This window comes from Mytilus californianus, unplaced genomic scaffold, assembly GCF_021869535.1.
Source record: "Mytilus californianus isolate M0D057914Y unplaced genomic scaffold, xbMytCali1.0.p SCAF_22, whole genome shotgun sequence".
In the NCBI taxonomy this organism is placed as follows: Eukaryota; Metazoa; Mollusca; class Bivalvia; order Mytilida; family Mytilidae; genus Mytilus; species Mytilus californianus.
The window spans coordinates 8,423,481-8,440,604 of record NW_026262671.1 but is presented as its reverse complement, the minus strand read 5'-3'; the positions used below and the strand labels follow the sequence as shown (position 1 = coordinate 8,440,604).

The window sequence follows — 17,124 nt, the reverse complement described above, 5'->3', positions numbered from 1 at the left end:
CATGCTTTGAATATTCAATAAGGCGCTTAATAAGTGACTGTCAATCTCTCTGTAAAAAAAAATAAACTGTTTACATAGATATAAGAAGATGTGGTATGAGCGCCAATGAGACAACACTCCATCCAAGTCACAGTTTATAAAAGTAAACCATTATAGGTCAAAGTACGGTCTTCATTGTTGAAGGCCGTACGGTGACCTATAGTTGTTAATTTCTGTGTCATTTGGTCTGTTGTAGAGAGTTGTCTCATTTGCAATCATACCACATCTTCTTTTTTATATTCAACACGGAGCTTTGGCTCACACCGCAAAGCAAGCTATAGAGGGCCCCAAAACTTACTAGTGTAAAACCATTCAAACGGGAAAACCAACGGTCTAATCTATATAAAAAACGAGATACGAGAAACACTTATGAACCACAACAACAAACGACAACTACTGAACATCAGATTCCTGACATAAGACAGGTGCGGTGCAAACAATTGCAGCGGGTTATACATGATTTTATTATAAAGCAGACAGAATATGCACTAAAGATGACATCTTGGAATTTTTGCACTTGTTCGTCCTTGAATGTTGATCTTAATTTGACGCAAATTGCACCGTACGATTTTTTTTTAACGACCGAACAAAACAGAAAGTACAGATGTTTAGATTTAGAATGATATATAATTTAGCCGTGTGTTAGGTGGGTGCATTAAAAATTTAATTTGATGCTTAAAGTCACTCAACTGTAATAGCGTTGTCAGTTTGTTTTCGATATATACGTTCAATGTCCCTTTGGTATCTTTCACCTCTCTTTGAAAGTAGGGTCATCTGACCTTAGGAAAATTCATTTTCTTTTTCGGTTGGTTACCTGATATGTTCTTTTAACTTATTTTATTATATTTTTTTCTATTAGCTGTTTATACCATCAATGAATGAAGCATCTACATGAATACGTTAAAAATGGACATCTAACAATGTAAAAAAGTTAAATAAAAATGAATGCGTTTAAAATGGAAACTGAATCCAAAGTCATACATGTATGTTATAAGTTTATATCTAGACCAAGCTTCTTTAGAATAGTTGAATGTGAATATGAAGTTCTATAATTGACTAAATGCATATTGTGACGTAGGTCAATTATATTATAATCAATCAAAGTCACATGAAAATAACTCTTACAATTATATTTGCAACACAAGTCAATATTTATAGTGATTACTGGTAGGTTAATGGTAATTATAAAGATTACGGACTGCTTCGCATTATTGCTGTTGTCATTATTCGGTTGATTACAAGTCAAATGTACTAGTCGAACGTCTAATATGGGATATATTATAAACAAATCTACGAAACAATTTTTCAGGACTTTTCTTTTTATTTTTTCTCTGCTTTGTTTAAATTGAATGTTTACCCTTATCACATGAAAGTTAAACTTTTTTTTTTAAATTGTTCGAAATATTGAGGACTTTCTACCCCAGAAACAGATTGCCTTAGCTGTATTCGGCAAAACCTTCCGGAATTCTAGGCCCTGAATGGTCTTCAAATACGTTCTTTATTTTGTCCTTAATTTTGTTTTCATTCGAGCGTAACTGATGAGTCTTTTGAAGACGAAACGCGGCGTCTGGCGTACTAAATTATAATCCTGATATCTTTGATGAGTTTTGTTTTAGTTTAAAGGTAGGTTCAATAATCTCTAAATGATTTACCGAAATCTCTTACATAGCATACATGAAACGCGGTGATGTAATAATTATAACAGCCGTCTGCTCGTCAGTTGCACAATGATACCACCAGCAATAATTTATTTCAATATTTTGCCAGAAAAATTGCAATTATCATGATATTTCAATGTGATGCACAGCTAAATGAACTGATTATATAACCAATTAATTTCCCTTGATGAAATGATTTCACAAGTAGCCGAGAAAAAGCATGGTTCAATATGTCACAGGTGCATGCTGAATACGTTTGTCTGTACTCAGGAGAGTTGAGTTCATTACTGACCTGCTGATACATGTACCATGCTGAATATGCTTATCTGTACTCAGGAGAGTTGAGTTCATCACTGACCTGCTTGTATTCTGCTGAGTTTGTTTTTCAGCATTTATTTATTTATAAGTGACAAAGTACTAAATGACTTTTCAACATATGCGAAGTTGTTATATAATTGTTAAGATCTTGATTAAATGCCAATATTACTTAATGTAAATTCATTTTAAAATCACTTTATTACACGTTTTAGATTTAGCTTTTTGTGATGAAATTTTACAAACAAGGACCAATTTAGAATATTAAGGAGATGTGGTATGATTGCCAAAGGGACAACACACCACTTTGCATTATGCTTAGGAGACATGGTACATGATTGTCAACATAGTACAAATTAAGCGGACTCAATCACCTACAGGTCACCGTACGGCCTTCAGCAATTAGCAAAAGTGTTCACATACGTATTAATCAGCTTTAAAAGAACAACAGAGGCAGTCGATACCAAAGGGATACTTGTCTGAATTCATTATTCGGGACAAACTTACTACGACATTGCAAAATAAGATAAAAATACGAAAAAACAAATGAAAGTCTTGAAAACATAACATAAAAAACATACGACCGCGCAACATGAACCCCTCAAAATTCTCGTGTGATATGACAAAATGAGAAACAATTAAAATAAAAGAACGGCTTGATTGATGACAAAACAATAAACGAAAAAACAACAACTCTGGTCTCAACAAAAATAAACAATTTATTTCGAGCTTTATCATTTCCTTAATAGAGAGACTGAATGATTTATTGATTGATTGATTGGTCGTTGCTTAACGTCCAATTGCAAATATGTCAAACAAGTTCAATTTAGAGCCATCTAATTCAGGCGTTAAATTAATATCAAGTACAAGACTAAGTAAATTTAATAATAAAGAAAATTTGCAATTGTAAAAAGAAACAAGAAAGAATACCACACGGTTTGATGGTCCTTAAGCATCTCACATTAAACAAATATTACGTCTTAATTTCTTCATCCGACACTAGAGTTTTGTATATGAAATATAAACGAATATCAACACACTTGTTAAGTATAAGTAGACAGTTAAATATATAAATGCAGATAAATCGACGAGATAAATTCATTGGCCTCGTGTAGCATGCCAAATAGTATAAATCTAACTGCTAATGTATGATGATTGCGCCTATCGTTACGACACTACGATTCAGCAGAGAATGATCACTTTTCTCGCCTCTATAGAAGAGAGCTGTCTGTTGTAGTAGGATAATAGTAGATTTATCATGAATAATTAATTACAGTTTAAATATAGGACTTTTTATTTGTGCAAAGATATACGATGGAACTTATTATCATTTTGTTACCCTTTTTCGGATTATCACTGAGGTAAGTTTTTCATCTATGTCACAAAAAGTATGTGTTTACTCTTAAATTTGGCATCTTTAAATTAGTTATATCCCAATCTGCATGAAGATGAGGAACAGCAATGCATGTATCATATTTAGTAAATATTCAGCTTATTAAAAAGATATAATTGTAATCATGACACAGGAAAATAAATTATTTATATTCCAATCTTCGTGAAATTATTGAACAGCAATAACGGTACCAGTTCTTTTTTTAATTAATATTCAGCTTATAAAAAAATATGTGTTGATTTCGTAAACGTCCCTTGACTATATCTCAGGTTTAAAAACTTTCAGTCAAACTGTTCACTACATAGTTTTATTCTTAACACGGGGTCGGTATGCTACAGGTGGAACGTGATTAACCCGGCCACATTCTGTATGTGTCTGTCCAAAGTCAGGAGCCTGTAATGCAGTGGTTGTCGTTTGTTGCTGTATATCATACTTGTTTTTTTTTTAAATTTTATTTTTGTTTTTTACATAAACCAGGTCATTAGATTTATCGTTTGACTTGTTTTACAATTGTCATTTTGGGTCCTTTCATAGCTTTACAATGCTGTATAGGTTTTGCACATTGTTGAAGGCCGTACGGTGACCAAAAAATGTATAGTTGTTAACTTTTACATCATTTGGTCTCTGGTGGAGAGTTTGCAATCATAACACATTTTCTTATTTTTATAGTGTGGGTCTCCGAAGGTACTAACCGCCTAGTAGCCAGTGATTTGTTATGTCACGATCCAAGAACACTTACACATTTTGAATTAATTTTCGTTTTATGCATTGTGTAATTTAATTTTAGACTCTTTTTGCTGTACAGGCCAAGATGTTTTTGAAACTCAAAATCAAATGAAGCCGTTTTAAGTTTTCGCTTTCCGAACATTATGTTTTCAGCGTACCGAATGAGAGTAAGTCTATAACTTGAAACGGTCAGTATCCGCTGTAAAAGTAATCAATACTATTGGTCCAATTTGTTAGCAGGCATGACGTAAAAACGACGGATCAAAGAATTCAACTTTATATTTAACTATTGATAAAAATTACACCATTCCTGGACCTTTTATTTTCCACATAATTAAAATTACCAATAATTAACAAGTTCTGGGTCAAATCAGATACCGATACCAATAGTATATGTCACATGTAGTTTCCGGTTTTGTAGGGAACCAGAACGGGCTCAAACAGAAAGAATTTTAAAGCAGAGAAAACTTTGCACCTTATTATCAGCATGACTTTGTCAGATGACACTACGAATACTAAAAAATGCTAAAAATAAGGCGTCGGTACTTTAATTAAGTCACGGACCCGCGATGTCGCGGGTGTGTTCTAGTGTTGGATAATTTTACGCCGCTGCATGGGGAATATAAATACACAATTACCAGGTCTTTTAATTCAAGATAATATGATTATATACTTAAACATTTAATGGTGACGTCATTCCTACGAAAACATTATGACTGTCATTTTGATTTCGTTGATCATTATGGAATATCTGACTTCGTCGCGATTACCATGGATATATGTTTGACCCACTTACCGTAATTGCAATCCCTTTCACTGTTTCTCGATGGTGACATTACTTAATGCGACCAATCATCGAATATGTACCTGCAAAGAGTGAAAGGACGAGTGCCACAAGCCGGAAAGATACTGTTTACCTTTCTGAGCTCCCAATTTCACCTCCAGTTTTAATTTGGTGGGTTTGTGTTGCTCGATCTTTAATTTGCTGTGCCGTTTTAAGTGTACTGTTGTTTTTCTATTCGTTGTTTTTCTTTTGTTACCACTACAATTCATTTTTTTATTTGACTTGTGTTTTTATAAATTTCCTATGGTATTATCTCATCCTTTTTTCATCCAAATAAAAACTAACATACCAACATGTTGCATCAAAAGTAAAGACCTTGTTTTCGAGATATAAACAATTGAAAAGTTTGCGGGAAATAATCTCTCTAGATTTTTCATACATTTAACATTGGCACCTTTTTCCTTTCAGAAACTATGAAAAAATAACAAGGATTTTATAAGATTTTCAAATATGGCTTTTTATTTGTTTTTGGCTTTTAACTAGCTGTCTGTAACTGCGAGTACTCTCAAATCGTACTTTCTTGTATATTTGACCTGTTGATATTAATTGTAATGCTTTTTTGCTATTTAATGTTATTCAGGGTTATATCTGGTCTATATACTAGCATTGATAAGTGTTTGGTATTACTATAAATTTTCACTTCTTCGTACTATGAAAATCAAAATTATTTATTTTGTAAATATATTTCCTTTCTCCATTTGAACTGTACACGTATACCTATCAAAAAAATTATCATTTACCTGTGTTTAAAGTAATTGCAAATGGCTGATATTTTTGTTCAAGCATATTGTTTTTCTTAAATTGTTTAACATTTCACAGCGGTATAACATGTTACTTTTATTATTCTTCCCGCTTAGTTTATTAATTTTGTTTTTTACATTGTATCATAGATCAAATTTATTTGTTCAGTGTATGTTCACTGGTGTTAATATGTCTTTTGATTGAGTTAAGCCATTTCAATTGATATTTTATAGTGTGTCTTTTTATGTTGTGATGTTACACTATTGTTGCAGATAAGGGTGAAGCTTTGGTACCATTAAAACGCTTAAACCCGCGGCAATTGTTTGCACCTGTCCTAAGTCAGGAATCTGATGTTCAGTAGTTGTCGTTTGTTGATGTGGTTCATACGTGTTTCTCGTTTCTCGTATTTTATATAGATTAGACTGTTGGTTTTCCCGTTTGAATGGTTTTACATTAGTAATTTTTGGGGCCCTTTATAGCTTGCTGTTCGGTGTGAGCCAAGGCTTCGTGTTGAAGACCGTACTTAGACCTATAATGGTTTACTTTTATAAATTTTGACTTGGATGGAGAGTTGTCTCATTGGCACTCCTACCACATATTCTTATATCTATTTTAAACTGTATGTAATCAAATTATGAAAAGAAAAGTAGGGGTCAGCAGGCAACATATTTATTGGCACTACATGGATAAAACCAGAGGATTCCGAATATCCGACAAAAATTCAAAAACAAGAGGAGCGAACATCCTTAAGGTTTGACTTAGTTCGTAGCGAAATTTATCATGCAAGATATTTTGGAACGAGCCTTTTCTCCTGGTAACTAATTTCATCTGTAATTGACTTTGCTGCAGAATTTGTGTGGAATAAATTACTCTAATTCTATTACAAAGATATGAGGCGTTAAATTAATAAAGTTTTATGGGACAGTATACGATTGGTAATTGCTCATAACACGTATTATACCTTTTTCTTTGAAATTCTAGAAGTGGTAGGTGTATCTGTTCAATCAAAACTGCTTTTATGATATTTTGTCTCTCGTAATGGTCGTTCCTACCCTTTGATCTTGTTTTTTTTATACAACATAAAGGCGGTGTAGACTATTTTAACGTCGTATTGCGATTAGATGGATGCGGATTTTCCTGGTATTGTTTAGCTTTCTACTAGGTACATGTATATCTAGTCGTTGATTTTTAAATAGTACGTATTTGAATGTAAAAATTTTAAACGCAAGTCATTTGTTTTTGTTTCATTTTGATTTTTTCTATATCAAATTGTCACTTTCGTTGAAGATGAAAGCGCGAAGCTTATGTTATCAACTGCCTTAAATCCCTGCATTTATCAAATTTTAAATTCATTCTAAAAAAAATTTATCTGTTTTTCCATATTACTAATTTATTCTACATACATGTAATCTAGGCAACAAAAGTAATCAACAAACGAAGTGTGATAATAAGATATTTTGGCTATCAGCACGAGTATCGACACAATAAAAATAAAAGATATTGATTTAGACGAACACAAATCTGGGATATTTGAAAATGTTGGTTATTTAAAAATTATACTGTAAAGACGTACATGTATAATGGTTTTGACCTTTAAAAAGTCTTTTTTGCCGTTTGGTTGCTATCTCGTTGACAATTACTACTTCCACGTTCCAAAATATATACCTGTCTACATTTTTCTCAATAAATGGTTTACAATATCATCAAAGTTAAGGATGTTGGCTTCTCTTGTTTGAGTTTTTGTCAGATACTCGGAAATCTTTTGTTTTATTCATGTAATGCCAATTAATATTTTGCCCGTTAACCCCTACTTTTCTTTTTATAATTCTGTTACATATAATTTAAAAAGCTATGTTTGAAAATCTTATAAAATCCTTGTTAATTTTTCATAGTTTTAGAAAGAAAGAAAAGTGCCAGTGTTAAATGTATGAAAAATCTAGAGAAAATCACTCCCAGCCAAATTTTTAATGGCTTATATCTCGAAAACCAGCACAGGGACCCTTCAATTTTTTCAGCTTTTTTTAGTTCCTTTATTCATATACTTTCAATTTATAACAGTCTTTTAAAGAGCTTATTATTTAGAAGCAAAGTAGCGAACATCCTTATAAAAATACATGATTGTATGAAAAAGTTCATTCTAAAACCAGTTGTTCTCATCTCTTGCACATTGACTAAGACTTTGTGAATTCTCTGTATGTTTAACAATTAAAAGCTACATTTGTACTAAAATTTAATGCTGTGTCTTAATGATAATTTTATGCTACTGTGTATTCAATTTGATAGAAGTTGTGCTAAAACTATATGCTTTAAAATAAAAAATAAAAAGTATTGTCATACTAGTATATAAAACGTTTCCATTCTCTTTCATTTCCACTAGTTTTACCTGTTTTTACCTTGATTAATTTGTCAATTGTTGTTACAACATAATCCGGCTTAATTCAACTTAATCTTTTTGTTGACAAAATAATTATGGGAACTCCAACATGAATTTCTTAATATTTTACCTATAAAATTTATTATGTAGGAATAGCCAGAATAAAGCGTTGGCATGGTTCTCGTATATTTTATGATGGTATGATACTAAACCTCTAACGGGAGGGATCATTGTACTTGATTTTCATATGATGAAGACATAATCTTTCAATCAGTTTAATTGAAGTCTCGAGCTGGCATGTCAGTAACTGCTAGTAGTCCTTTGTTGATTTATGTTGATTATTTTCATCTTGCTTAGTTTCTTTTGTTACCTATTCTGACATCGGATTCGGACTTCTTTTGAACTGAGTTTACTGTGCGTATTGATATGTGTTTGTTTATTCCACATTGGCTAGGGGTATAGGGGAGGGTTGAAATCTTACCAAACATGTTTAACCCCGCCGCATTTTTGCGCCTGTCCTAAGTCAGAAACCTCTGGCCTTTGTTAGTCTAGTATGTTTTTTTTTAAATTTTGGTTCATTTATATGTTTCGTTTTCTGCTCTTTGGTCGGGTTGTTGTCTCTTTGACGCATTCCCCGTTTCCATTCACAATTTCATAACTGAATAGGAAATGACATGAAATAAGGGAGCTACCATTTGATTTTTATTGGGGGTTAGGATGAAAAATTTTGTCCTGCATTTTTTTAAGTTGTAATCTCTGTCCTGCCTTTTTTTTTATTAGCTTATCCTGACTTTTTTTTTTTGCCAAGTTGCTCATCCTGCCTTTTTTTTCACTCAATACTCCTGTCCTGCCTTTTAAAAAAAACATCATCCTAGACCTACCCCCCCCCCCCCCCCCCCCATAAAAATCAAATGGTAGCTCCCTAAATAACTAAATAATAACAACTTGTAGACTTACACGTACCAGCTAGGATAATTGGAGATGAACAATGGAAAGTCAAAACAAATAACCATACCGGATAGTTATGGCACAAATTGAATGCTTCAGCGTATATTTATTGTAATTTAAACAAATGACATTCCGAATACATCTTTCGATGTCACATATGAAATTGAAACTAATATGCAAAAAGGTCAAATATAGGAATTTATTTATACAATCATGTATATGAACAGCTTTATGTACTATGTGTTTGTTCGGTTGATATATTGACCAAAATTACTGGAATAAATAAACAAAACAAAATCCATGGAAACATTATTTCTGAAAAAAATACCATGGGGTACAAGAAAAAAAAACTTTCGTTAAAAATAGCCATATTCAGATATTTATTTTCAGTAGCCGGATTTGACTCTCTAATTACAATTCCTTATGCATGAGGTCGATTGTTTAGAGGTTTGAAGCAAAACGAAAAGAGTAATATTGTCATGTAATATTTTTGTTTCAACATATGTCTGTCCATACCATATCACCAAGCTAAAAGCATGGGTATACCGAGGTAAACCGAGGTAAAAAAACAGTTTTAATTCTGCTTCTCATCGTTTTTTCTGTTCTGCAACGTACTAGACAAGTACTTCTTGCTGAAAAAGACACGGTCAAATGTTAATGTCATGGACATGGTTAGTTATGAGGGTGTGAATGTGGGTTTACAGTATACAGAATAATGGGCAAAAAATAAAAACAATGGAGAAAAATTAATCAAAAAGATATAGAATAGAGAATAATGAGGTGATGAAATATAAAGAACATAGAATAATGGGCGAAAAGAATGAAGAATAGAGAGAAAATGCCTAAAAAATTAAAGAATACAGAAATGAAGGAGAACCCCCACCCCCTCCAGAGCCTCAAATGTTAATTTCAAGGACATGGTTAGTTATGATACTCACTGTGGACACCTGCGACTCTTTTCATAAAAAAACTTACGAGTAAAACACTCGTAAGTCATGAACATTTCAGTATAACTTACGATCGATTTTAGTCGTAAGATTTTTTTGTGAAAAGAGCCCCTGGTTGTCGACTTTTGACAATAGCGATGATATTAACTTATATACCATTTAATTTTCATTTCATTAAACTGAATTGGAGATTTTTATATATATACATAGCGTAATATTAAAGTTTTTCTTGTTTTTGTTTCGTGTCTGTATTGCTATGACCAAAATTGGTTTTTATTTTTAGCAATAAAGAAGAACTGAAAACAAAAATTCTATCATGGAAATTCTCACACTTAAACAATAACTTGAAGTCATTATGAGCACTTGTTTGAAGTGTATTGTCAGTTTTGTAATGCTGAGGGTATTAAGGCACTTAAGATAATTTATATTTCACTTGCTGTTTAATAGAGTTGGCCTTTATTACGAACAGATATGACGCTTTACATTCAATTATTTTAAAAGAACGTCTTTTAATATAAATAATTCTACGCCTTTCCATCAAAGATTATAGAAGATCTGTAAAATATTTATATTATGACAACAATGATTTTTTTTATTTCCATTTTAAAAGACGTATTAATTGCAGGAATATTTGCATTATTCCTCCCAGATGTTATACAAATGTTCCTGCAGTGAGACAAAAGGTCAATGTAAGGCCAGTCAGCATAATACTCGGATGACACCAGCTGCATTAAACCTAAGCTTTCGTTCTTATTCATATGTCTTCCCAGATCAAGAAAATTTGCAGCTCAGTGGTTGTCTTTTGTTGTGTCTAACTGCCCTTTGCATTCTGGGTAATATTTTCAAATGTGTACACCAAAGCGTCGTGATATTGGTCAAAAGTGCTAAACAATTGAAATTCAACCAATGACGTGACGCTATTTCGTTTTAGGGTACGAAAAAAAAATACCCATAATCCTTTACATTCTGAAACGGTCTATTTTGAAATTTTAGTCCTTTGGTAGTAAATTAAATACATTTCTGGAGATCGAGTGCTTAATGTATTGTGTCATACATGCACGTCTATTATTGACGACCGTATATAAAAATAAAGAGGTGTTTAATGGTTATCAATAAGACAGCTATCCACCAGAGACCAAATGACGAGGGTGTAAATCTATCGTATGTCAATAGTCTGTGTGTCGCTTTACTGTTGTCACAATGACACATACGTCATATTCCATTCATGTTGAGAAAAGGAAGAGGGAGAGGCAAGTCTCTAATGAACCAAAAGTCAGCTCAATATATATATCTAATAATAATATAAATAAGGTTCACACAATGTCGGAATTTGGATAGACTGAACGTAGGTTGATGGAGACTAAAGACTAGAGGGAGGGCTCACTCTCTGATTATTAACCAATGTCAGTAGATTAGATATGTCTGCTGACAAAATAAATCAGGTTTACACAATTGTTGGACTTTGGATAGATGGAATGTCGTTAACGTTTAAGTCTATTGGCTCAGGTTATATCCATAATGCCAAGTTTACCAAAAGAGAAAAACAAGATATGTTCTATTTGTCAATGTAGAAAAAAGATGTGGTATGATTGCTAGTGAGACAAATCTCAATTATATAGAAAATGAAGTAGAAGTTAACAACTATAGGTCACTATTCGACCCTCAATATAAGCAAAACCGTTTGAGATAGTGGTCAATCAAATTTCAATGTACATAAATAATGTAAATTCTATTTTGTGGGATTTCGAATGTGGAAAAATATTATTATATAACGTCAGAGAATAAAAAAACCCAGATTATTTCATATGTGAAATTTCGTATTCTTTTATTTGACTGTGAAATTACGGCTTTTATTGCACCAGCAGTAATAAAGAAAATATTATAAAACTTATCTATAATTGATAAAGTTCATCACGAGTTTGACATCTTCATCTCACATTGAATGCGCAGTTACAGATGTTGATCGAAGCAGAATACATATAGATGAAATTAGCAATATTGTGATGAAATGTCAATTATAGGTCTGAACAATTATCTAAGTATTGATATAAACGGCTAATTTTATACAGTGTCATACAGCAGACTACATCCAGTAATTGTGGTAGTAATATTGATAAGATATAATGTGTCACAGTGTTATAATTGACACATATAAAGTCATATGACAGTCACTTTTCGAATTTGACAGCTTAATAAGATAAACATTTAAAGCAGTAAAATATACAGCAAATATATGGGTGTGATGAAACTAATGAGGATACAAAATTTTTAATGCACTTTAAAGTTCGTCGTTGATTTGGCTTTCTAACTGTTTTGATTCGAGCGCCACCGATGAGTCTAGCGTAGAATAAACGCGTGCATGGCGTACCAAATTAAAAGTATTTTTGGTAAGTTTTTGCAAAAAATAAAGACAATCATAAAGAGTCAAATTGAATCATGACGACTTAAATAATCACAAGAAATATTAGGTGTAAAACGAGAGAGAGAGAGAGAGAGAGAGAGAGAGAGAGAGAGAGAGAGAGAGAGAGAGAGAGAGAGAGAAGAGAGAGAGAGAGAGAGAGATTTAAAAGAACAGAAACAATAAAAAAGTAACACTACTTGCAGGGAAAGGAAACTAACTTACTATCATTTTCATTTTCATATGCCTCAATTACATAGACTGAGTATAATTATGAACCTTCGATATTTCTTTACTGAAGCTATGCTATCCCTATACACATTGTTTATTTACTTCATATACCGAGTACTCATACTTTGATAACCTTTATAATTGCATGGTTTAATATTTTCACACATCTAAAGGATGCTTGTTGAATAATATGCTGTTAATTGGCACTATCCAATCGAAAGCCATTTTGACAGTTGTAATACTATTAGTACTTAATAGTTATAGTTAAATAAACATTAGTTTGTGTTAAGAAGAGATTCAAACATGATTTTTATACAATCTTACACTATTTTCATTACTTATTATCTTTGAAGTGCACGTGCTTCGTTTATTTTCTCTGAGTACCCTTATTATAATCATATCAAAAGTTTTCTTTTCGGATTCTCTCTATCTTCATGTATGAACCACAATCACCAAATGACATTATGTGCATGCTTTAACCATTGATTTTACCAAAGCGCCAAGGGTGCTTTAGTTATCTATTTTTTATGTTACTTTCGTTGCTAAGTCAACTAATAACATGCAATTCTTCTAATATCCATAATAATATACCTTACAAATACCACATCATTGCAATCTTTCGGCACTTTTCATTAAAACAAATAAGAATAATTCAATTTCTATTGTTTTACGATTAAATACGCACGATTTGTTTACGATATATTTAAATTCTATATAATAAGGATTCAAAATGTCTAGACTGTTCTGGAAATAAATATGAGTCTCACCACTATCACGCCTTATTGGCACACTGTTTCGCAACTTTATAGGCGAATACAACTTAAAAGAAGAATAATTCTGTATGAGAAATGTACAATTAGCAGTAGCTACAATGTAAAAGTACAAAAAATGTGAAAGTGTATGAATTTTACAGTCAAGGAGGAAGTGTTTGTCATCTTCAACTTATCAACTTTAGTTTGAATGTCCCTTTGGTATCTTTCCCCTCTCTTGTTCAAGTAGATTTTACATTTACATAATATATGTGTAGTCACTTAATCTGTCTTAGCTTAGTGCATGCACTATTTTCTTATGAACACTTTATTTAAGGGTTAATCGTCAATGAAATAGTAACCAAAACAACGAAATTAACAAACGAGGGACCGTCTTAGTATTTATTTATGCAGTATAGAGTAATGTAACTAAAAGGGATGGGGCTTCGTCTATTCGTATGTACAGGCTGATATGTTTGATAAGGCCAAAAAAAAGGGGAATGCACATCGTTTCTATTTATGAAAGTAGAGAGGTCCTTGTCGCTTAAAATCGCTACATAGCTTTACAATTACTATCTATTGTGCAGTATGCATTATATCATTTCCAAAACCACAAATTAACATTTGGATATATGAGATAACCTTTAAAATGTCTGTATATAAAATACAAGTATTATATGGTTATCAATTCAACTTTAATAGCAGATTATTTATTATACGATAGCAATTGAACTTATAATATTTATGCTGACCTGCAACAAGAATTTAATCGTTTCCACTTACTTGGCTATTAAGTACGTGTTTGACATTAACATGTATAAATAAAAATATTTGTTGACATTTCGAATTGAATTGAAATAAACATAATATACATAATATTTGTTAATTTTCCTTCGGTGAAGTGAAGTAATAGTGATCACACGCCAGAAATTTATGATAATCTTGAATTTACTATAAATATCCCCTTTACTGTATTATTAAGAGTCTATAGCAATGAAGATTTTTGTATAAGATCCAATTTATTTAACATCTCTTGTGCGGGAGGGTGTGGGTTAAAACCCCCGTCTGGTTGAACCAAACACTTGAAATTGATGTTTTCTACTTCTCAATTAAGTATGCCAGTACGCAGTATTTAGGGGTAAGAGAAACGACTGGTTGGCTTGGAGTCAGAACAATGTGTCCGGGTAGGGGGGACATGTCTTCCTGTCGATTGTTACCCTATGAACTAGCACGTTAAAAATTCGGCTCGACGTGTCGGTCTAGTTCAAAGTAGGGGTCATACTCATATTACATTAAAAAGTTTTTATCGTTCTAATATACATGTAATATTTTGAACTTGACGTTAAATCCCAAATATCAACATCATTATCATCATCGTTATCGTCGTCGTCTCATTGTCATCGTTATCAACATTTACTTAATATTCGTTCCCGATTTTGTGCACCCCATGTAAGTGAATCTCGAGAAAATCAAGTATTCGATCACGTTTGTTTTGAACTTGTAGCTATGTCACGTGGGAAGACCATGTACAAATATTTGGTACCCAGAGTTGCATCAGATGGGAATCTCATATACTGATGTCGAATCAACAGAATCTCATATTCGTTCATGTTTAAAGCACATTCACGATTTTTACTGCCGTCCTTGATAGGACCATTACCGATTAAAAATTGTCAAAAGTCTGATCAACATCCTGTAAATCGCTGGAAATTCAAACTTTGATTAAAATTTGTAAAAACATTTATTTAATCACGACAACAATCAGATATTGTTCAGGAAGCGTCCAAATTCAGTCGTTTCCAGCCGAATTTGTACCGATTATCCTGTTCTCAATCTCAGTTATTCCTCTCCGATTTGTATCTTTCGCATGGTAAAAAACGACCGAATATGTCTCGAAAGCATTCAATTCTGCCGAATGCGATCCGACACTGACCAGACAGTGAACCGATGCTGACGGAAGATATCCGTTAGAAAACGTGATAGTCCCGTCATAAAAAAAAATCGCCATATTCGGTATGATCAGGTACTGTCGGAACGCAATCCTATCACAGTCTGCTGTACCGCATTGTAAACGGCTTCGTCTGGACTCAGTCGTATCGTACTCCTCCGGAACAAAGACGGTTCGCATTCGGCAAGATCTAGATACACTCAGGACATCAATCGGGAAAAAAAACAGCAATGACAAATTTCTCCAGATCATGTCCGTTCCAAAGGGCACCGTCCAGAAAACACAAAACATTGTTACGATTTTGATCCGATACAGAAGAATCTGTCACGACATAGCCACAATTGTAATCCGACTAGACAAAAACGAATATTACCGGACGTACCTAACTGTCGGGGGTGTTTGACTGACCTCTCAGGACCATTCCCGATCCGTAGGAATATGTTACTAACGTATACGACTGCGTTCAGATAATGATACTAGGACATTCCAGATCATTTAGGATAGTAATCCAACTTTTTCACTTTTCGTGTCTTAGCGCTGTCTGATCTCAAACGGGAGTCATAATCGGCACTGTGTGAACGCCACATTTAGAAAAACCCACAGTCGCATAGCGAGAAAAGTACATACTCCGTCACAATTATGTGGAAGTCACAAATGCATCTTGCAGGAAACTCCATTTACCATTCTTCAGAACCAAGTGCTGAATGGTGACGCAACAAAGAACTAATATATGAGAATTAAAAAGGGAATTATTCGTTGAAACAAAATTGTATTTAATTGATTATATACTACGCACATCAATAAATAAGCAAAAGAATACTATTTGAATATGAAATATTGTGGTCACAGTATGTAAGCTTGTCTTCTATGTTATTTTTTACCGAAATAATGATGGTTTTGTGCTAATTTCGAAAATACATTTTTTAATGAAAGACGAGTGAAGGTAGCACACACGCTGGGACAAACTAATGGCCTACGTGGATGTTAGGGCATACTGTTAAAACATGGAATGGTACGGTGGTATGGAGTTTGGTAGAGTACATGTATAGTGGTACCACTTCATCATGATACACACGAGTATTATAATAAAACATGTATGGTATGGTGGTATGAAACATATTTATATACCATTGCATAATTTTCATGATATGAACTATGGTATGGTAAAAGATATGAAACTGTTTTCCATCAAATACCACTGTAATAATTAAAATTTAACTGTTGAGAGTGGAGAAATATCGTAATACACGAGTTATAGTGGTGGAATCTGTTTCTCTAATGATTTTTTTTCTTCCTTTTCAAAGATTTGCAGAAGATTGTGTTCTTTATATGTGACGCCATCAGGCATGGTCGCCTTTTTTCATGACGTCACAACAGGAATTTCAGAAGAAACCAAGAAAATTTGACGTCATAATTAAATTTCGACCAATAATTTGCCGAGAACAGATATTTCACTAGTGAGGAGAAATATTTTTCTCACACCGATCAAGAAATGTGAAAATAGCGCAAAAATTAGAGATACCATGTTTTACCGTATGCCGTACGTTAGTTATATAAGTAAAATATAATTTGTTTTATCATATTGTTAATCTAACCATGTGATAACTTATAAAAATCATTTTTGACAGATATTACTAGTTATAAACTTTGAAGGTAGAGAGATCACGGGAGGTTATCTTTTCATGTTCAAACACTTGCTAATCAGTTTATAACGTACTATTTTGGCGAGCTTACATCTTCTATGAAGAAAACGACACGTGTGAAAATCGATAACAGTTCAAACAACTTCTTCCATCTAGTAACGAATGATTTT

The 17,124-nt window shown here is 32.8% G+C and overlaps 1 long non-coding RNA gene across 1 annotated transcript in view; it reads left to right on the top strand.

Annotated features, from left to right (window-relative positions):
- Positions 1-3,138: 3,138 nt before the first annotated feature.
- Positions 3,139-17,124, top strand: part of LOC127732227 (uncharacterized) — a 44,695-nt gene continuing 30,709 nt past the window's right edge. The window contains exon 1 of the long non-coding RNA XR_007996140.1: positions 3,139-3,373. This is a non-coding gene — a long non-coding RNA (uncharacterized LOC127732227). The remainder of the gene's footprint in view (positions 3,374-17,124) is intronic.